The sequence below is a fragment of the Ovis aries genome, chromosome X (assembly GCF_016772045.2).
Source record: "Ovis aries strain OAR_USU_Benz2616 breed Rambouillet chromosome X, ARS-UI_Ramb_v3.0, whole genome shotgun sequence".
Classification (NCBI taxonomy): domain Eukaryota; kingdom Metazoa; phylum Chordata; class Mammalia; order Artiodactyla; family Bovidae; genus Ovis; species Ovis aries.
Genome location: NC_056080.1, coordinates 99,973,039 through 99,979,405, shown reverse-complemented (window position 1 = coordinate 99,979,405; position 6,367 = coordinate 99,973,039). Strand labels below are relative to the sequence as shown.

The following is a 6,367-nucleotide window of genomic DNA, read 5'->3' as shown; positions in this document are numbered from 1 at the left end:
AAACAAAGCACAAGGTATGTGCAAAGGCCTAAGAAGTCGAGCTAGGCCTTGAGGGATGGACACGGCTATAGAAAGACGCAGGAATACGACCAGAGATTTCCTGACGTCAGCTGGGCCTTGGGAAATGGCCAGTTTCCCGCCAGTAGACCTGCCTGAGAGGAATGGCCGTTCTCCCGTCAATCATCGCAGGCCCACCAATGACGATGTTGGGAGGCGGGGCGTGAGAGCTGGAGGAAGCCCTAGCGCGTGCCTAAGCTCGTGCCTAAGCTCGTGCCTGTCTGCATTGTGCTTCCGTAGACCGTTTTCCTCGGTTAGGATTTAACGTGGCGGCTCCCTTTCCGGAGATCGTAAAGGTGTAAGTTTTACTAACCTTACTCGTATTTGGCTGTCTGCGGTGTGAGTTGGAGAGTCGGGTAGATGGCGTGTCCTGATGGACACTTTGACAGACGTGTCTGCGGGCTCCTGGGTGGATGGCGGAGAAGACCTCTCAGGCACTTCCGGGGGGGGGTTGGTGTGGGGCATTATTGTAACGGCATGCTGAAACTTGAGGAAGATTTTCTTTGTTTAAATGTGGGTCTCGAAGCTTCCATCCCAGTTATGGTCTTAATGCTTTGTAGTGTTTGCGGCTCAAAGTGAGGGAAGGGCGGGTGCGCTCGGCTGGGTGGGTGGGGGCGCCGGACAGTCTGCCTGGTTGACTGGCGGCCGCCATGGAGCTGATTCTGCTTTCTGTTGTAGGGCGTTTGGGGTGGATATATCGCTGCCGGGGATTGGTCCAAATGTTGATCTTGGCCGTTTTGTGACCTCTCTTAACCATTGAGGGTATTTCTGTTATTTTCCACGTGAAACGAGACAGTAAGGCTCTGAGGGATCGCGTGCGGTGTTAGGACAGCTGACGGCCCTTGGCTGCCTTGGTGTTTTGTGGATAAGGGAAAGGGAAGTTTGCCCCAGCCAGTCATGTTACGAGCTTCCAAGTTACCTAATTTTCCTGCAACTGTGTTCGGCTGTCCATCTGTAAGCAAGTCTCCTTGTAGATCTGTATAATCACTGTTTCCTTCAGGACCTGTGATGGACAAATCTAGTACTGGCCAGCCTATGGGCCTGTAATGAGAAGAGAGTGGACCCGGAATTAGCTGTCCAGACCTGCCAGATGAGTAAGTGCTACCTTATGCTGTGTGGGGCCACAGATGCTGGGAGGAGGGTAGCATCCATCCCATCAGCTGTACCATTATTTAACATGGTGTTGAAATGTCTTCCTGAGTCTCTAAGACAGGAACTTCCAACAATGTCAGGATCACTCCTGAGCGCTGCTCAGACACTAGGTTTATAATCGATGCCTTTAACTAGTCAGTGGCATCTTTTTCCAGTTCACCGTGAGTGCCCTTCTTACAGACAGACTGAATTTATTAGAATGTCACATTTCCAGAAAGCCTGATCTTGCCATCCTCACATCAGAGCTCTGATCTGTCTTTTTATCCTTTTGGAAAACACTTGTAATACCAGGCAGAAGCAGGCTGGACTGGATGGGATTGTGAAAAACAAACTTCAGGAATCCAGAGGCTGTGGGAGTGCTGTTTTCTTTCAGGTAGGGAACATGGATTTGAATGTAATATAAAGCCAGCTCTGTTTAGGAAAGGGGAGAAAGATGAGGCCTGTACACCAAGTGAGCGGCAGAGAATGATAGTCTGCCAGTCTATCCCCTCTGTAAGCGGGTGGGCCTTTACTTTGCAGGGGTTCTGGAGGTGTAGGCTAACAATTCAAGTAATATGCAGGTCAATACTTGACTAAATATTTACCCTTCCACAGTTTGTCGGGCTTTTCTTTTTTTCTTTTTTTTTTTTGCTTTGCAGATGTTGCTGAGACAATACATCGTGTTTCATTCAAAATAAATTTTAGTGTCTGAGTCTGACCCTTTCTTACTGTCATCTTTGAGCCTCAGTTTCCACATTTGCAAAATGGGAATGACACCTTGCTCTCGGGGATATCTCTTGTGTGGTTTTTGTAAAGTGCTCAGCACGCAGGAGGTACGGAGGGAATTAGTACACCGTTTCCAGAAAGTGGGAAGGGAACATTGTGGCTTCATTTAGCTCGTCTCCCTACCTGTCCAGACCCCCATTTCAACCAAACGTTTGTTTCCTTTCACAGGGCCAGCAGATTTCCTCAGATATTACTGGGCTGCTCTTTGGAAACCAGCCTCATTAATCCTGCTATGATGCCAAGAGGTAGCCCAGCAGCTCACACCTTGCCTTGCCCTGAGCCACTTTCTGTTCTGGCCATCTCTGACGCCTTATGCTGAAGCTGATGTGGCTCAGCACCAAGTTCAGGCACCAAGAAGGTGCTTGTTAACTGGCAGTGTGGGAAAGGCCTCCTCTCTTTCATTGTCTGTATAACGTTACTTCTTTCCTGGGCAGGGGTTAAGTTGTTGAAAATGTGCGGAAGAGTTTTCACAGTTGGGGTGGGGGAAACGCGCCAAATAGAAATATGAACTCTTCTACGGTGCATTCAGAGACACTTCTAACCTCCAGTTTCATAGAAACCTCGGGCTCCTCTGTTGCTTTATTAGCACGGGTTTTATCCGGAAGGAGGCATCACAGAACCTGAATTTCATTCACCGAAGGTTAAAAGGAAATCCACATTTCTTTGTGATTGGAAACTAAAGTGTGTAGTCTTTAGAGGGCATGTTTAAGGGCTCTTTGGTTATCCCTGTAATTGGTGAAATTACCTTAAAGCTGTGAAAGAGGGGGGTGGTGATAGTTTCCTACTCAGTGAAAACCTGAAGCCTGAGATACTTAGAGAAACCTGTCCTAGGCGCATGTGCCTTCACCAAGTGACATGACGATGATCAAAACTGGCTTATTTCCTAGTCAAAACAGTTGTGAAACTTGAGGATAACCGTGAGGCCTTCTTCCCCTTCCATACACACTTGTTCCCACTGCCCATCAAAGTGAACCTGGCTGACTTCGTTGGAGGCAGGGTCAAGAACACCTAAATGGATGGTTTAATAGGTAAATCTGCTGTGTATTGGCACTTAAAAATAAGTCACAAGGTTGAGGATTCCAAAAGGTGACTCTCCAACTGGTGACAGTCTCACAGATCAGGGCTCTCATGGAAAGAGAAGGTAATCCTCTTCTGAATTTGAGGTGGAATCTGGCTTGCTGGTTCCTTCCCAGGAATTCATTCCTAGGCCAGCCATGTCACTTAGGCTCATGAGACAGCACCTCAGTGAATGTCTACTCACTCGTGGGAATGTTAATGTTCTATAAATTCTTGGTGGGAGGTATTCCTTTGGATACATACCACAAGTGGGATTGCTGGACTAGATGGTAGTTCTGTTTTTAATTTTTTGAGGGACGTTCATACTGTTTTCCATAGTAGCTGTACCAATTTAATCTTGAACTAAGTGAGTTTCGTGAGCGGTGGTTAGGCCACTCTTGATTGTCGGTTCTTTTCAGGAGAAGTACTGTAGAGATTAGAGGCTCAGAGGGGAACGCACTTCCCTGATCAGGAAAGGTGGAGTGACTGACTACATAAGGACCTTGGTTGGGGTGCCTAAAGCCTAGAGGTGGGGAAGGGGCTGGGAAGAGTGACCCTCTATGGAGCTGCTCTCAGAGCACAAGGAGAAAGCTGGACAGGAGGACATAGGCCCTCAGTGTGAAAGGTGCATCGGGCTTTCTGTGGTCCAAGATGTCTGCTGCCTATTTCTCAAGCCCTGGTACTGCCTGGGATCACTGCAGCACGGGGACTGAAGGTAATAGTGCACATCGCTGAGTGTGACATGAGAGTGGATTACTTCCTGGCCAAGGGGAGACTTTGATGATGAAGGCTTTACCCTATGCTACAGCCTTCCTCAGAATTTTGGACTTCGCTGTTAGAGATGTTCTTGTGTTCCTGCTTCCGTCTGTGCACTGCCTTAGGCTGTCGAAAGCGGCTCGGGAAAGGTGACCTTTCCCCCTCCTATACTGTGGCCTAGGGCAGTAATCTGGGGGCGTCTCCTGGGAGGCGCCCACTGATGTTGACTGCACTTGTTTGCGTAGACCGCTCAACTCTTCTGTTGGGACTACCTGTGGCCATGAAGAGGCACGTGAAAGTGAGCTGCTGTTGCTGCTGTGTTCTCCTGATATGGCAGCCAGACACTTCTTCCTTCAACACCCACACAGCTCAGGTGCCTTGCTAAAGTCCTAAGGAAGGCGCATGTTGGCAATGGCAGCATGTGGGGCATGGGAAATGTTGAGTCTGGGGCAGAAGTTGGCCGTAGCCCGATGTCAGAATTCTGTGCCATTGTGCAGAGCGAGGGCACATTGGGATTCCCGAGGAGTCCCAAGTCTGTAGGAATGTGGTTGGAACTTTCCACGTTCGCTTTCTGCACTCTCCCACTGAGCACGCTCTGCACGTTGGTTGGAAGAAAGAGGTCCGATGGGTCTTGTCAATGAACTGTGCGTGAATCGGGGGCCATTTGCTTCTTCCGGGGCATATGCCGATGAGCCTGGATGTCCAGGAACCTCCCGAGTCAGGTGCCCCAGCTGGAGGATGAAGCCCTTGTATTCCTCTTGCTGGAGAGGGCTACACCCGGAGGCTGTACTGTCTCTCCCCACTGTGTATCTGCTGGAAAGCCTTTCTAGCAGAAAGGCTGGCTACTGGTGGCTCCTCTTCCATTTGGGTCTTCCTGGTGGTGGTGGGGTGACATTACCTCAAGGGGACCTTCCCTGCATCTCGAGGAAGAAGGTGGTGTTGGTAAACAGTGGAGAGACAGTTCTGCATTGTTTGTGGTGGTGTGCTACTGGAGTGGGGGAGGGAAAGGGGAGCTCAATTTGGGGAGGAAAAGGTCCCATGGTGTCCCCGTTTCAGGCTTTTGCTTTCTCTTGATGAGGGAAATGTGGGCCCAGCAGGGCTGTGAGCAGGAGGCTCTGAGAGTATACGGAAAGACTGACAGTGGCGAGGACAAGGGTTTTGGTGTGAAAATTGTGGTGGACATTGTGGGTTCAGGGCTCTTTCTCCTGTCTCCTGGCCCTGTTCCCTCACACTACCATTGGGTGGCCATAACTGTGGTATAGAAGATAGTAAAGCACACGGATATGTGTGAAGTGAGTGGATGTGGGCCTCTATTCAAGATGAGGCATTAATATTCGGATCAAGTCTTCACATTTCATCTTCCCAGTGAATTGTGGGCCTCTCTCCCAGGAGATCATTTTGCCACCGCTGCTCTTTCTGTGCACCATTTAATGTTGTTTATAATGTTTTATACCGTTGCACAATAACATAACCCGAGGGAGTTCTGAGAAGGAACACCTCTTGCTTCTGAGGATGCTGTAATCCTCCTGAGATGCTGCCTGCCCTCACCTTTTCATGATCTTCTCCTGCAGCTCTATTGACTCTGGTGCGTTGCTTTGATAGTCATTTCTTTCTCTGATTGTCCAGAAGGTCTAGCAGTTTCTGGTTTCAACTGCTTAAGTTGTTCCCTCTTTACCTAGTTCTCCCCCTTCGCAAGGATTTTTGCTTCCAGGTCCTTAAAGAAGCGTTCCTGGGTTGTCAAATTGGCAAGAGGCTTATTGAGCTTTCTAAAACGATTTCCACATATTGCAAAGAGACAGAGAAAGAACTGACAAGTTTTCCAAAGTAAACCTTCTAAAGCAAAGGGAGGGGAGAAAGCCTGCTCTCACTTGTCAATGGGGATAGTTAAACCTTTGTTTCTTATGTCACTTTGTATTTGCCCTCCAATATCCTAACATGAGATACCACGTTCCCCCCCACCCCCCAGGTATCTGTCCCCCGCAAATTGTGATTGTGACACCCTGGCCAAACTGAGGCCACAGGGAACTTCGTTCAGTGGAACTTGTGCCAAAGGTACTGCAAGGAAAAGGAATAAGTAGGAGCCGTTGTTCACCCTCCAGCTCGCTTATAGTTTACCAATACCTGTGCCCTTATGGCGAGTTCTCTGTGGTCATTTGCAGTAGGGAATATAACCAGAGGCCTTGTTTGCAGATGGTTTCAGTTGCTATGCTGATCTCACCAGTCTTGGCAAGTGGAAGATACACTGTTCCACTCTGTCAGAAGGGAACAGAAGATTGTGTAAAATATTTTGAATCTGTAAAATTGTGTTTTTCAATAAAATGTGTATGATGGAAAAGCTCCGACTTGTGAATGTGATTATTTGTGACGACTCCAAGCGTGACCAATGAAGATGTGGCTCTGCGTGTGCATCACATCAGGTACCGAGTGGGACTCTGGGCTCAGTAATCTGGGGCGTTGATGACAGGGGCGTGGGGTGGCAGGGTGAGGGGTCTCCGGGCCGTAATTGAAGTTCTCCCCTTCTTAAGGTAAGAAGGATGGTAGGTAATCTGACATCTTTCTAGGTGAAGTGATCCTTCTGGCC

The 6,367-nt window shown here is 48.8% G+C and overlaps 1 long non-coding RNA gene across 1 annotated transcript; it reads left to right on the top strand.

Annotated features, from left to right (window-relative positions):
- The first annotated feature begins 222 nt into the window (after positions 1–222).
- Positions 223–6,121, top strand: LOC114111438 (uncharacterized). Its single transcript, XR_009598797.1, has 3 exons — positions 223–1,151; positions 1,501–1,582; positions 2,143–6,121. It is a non-coding gene; the product is annotated as an uncharacterized LOC114111438 (long non-coding RNA).
- Positions 6,122–6,367: the final 246 nt, after the last annotated feature.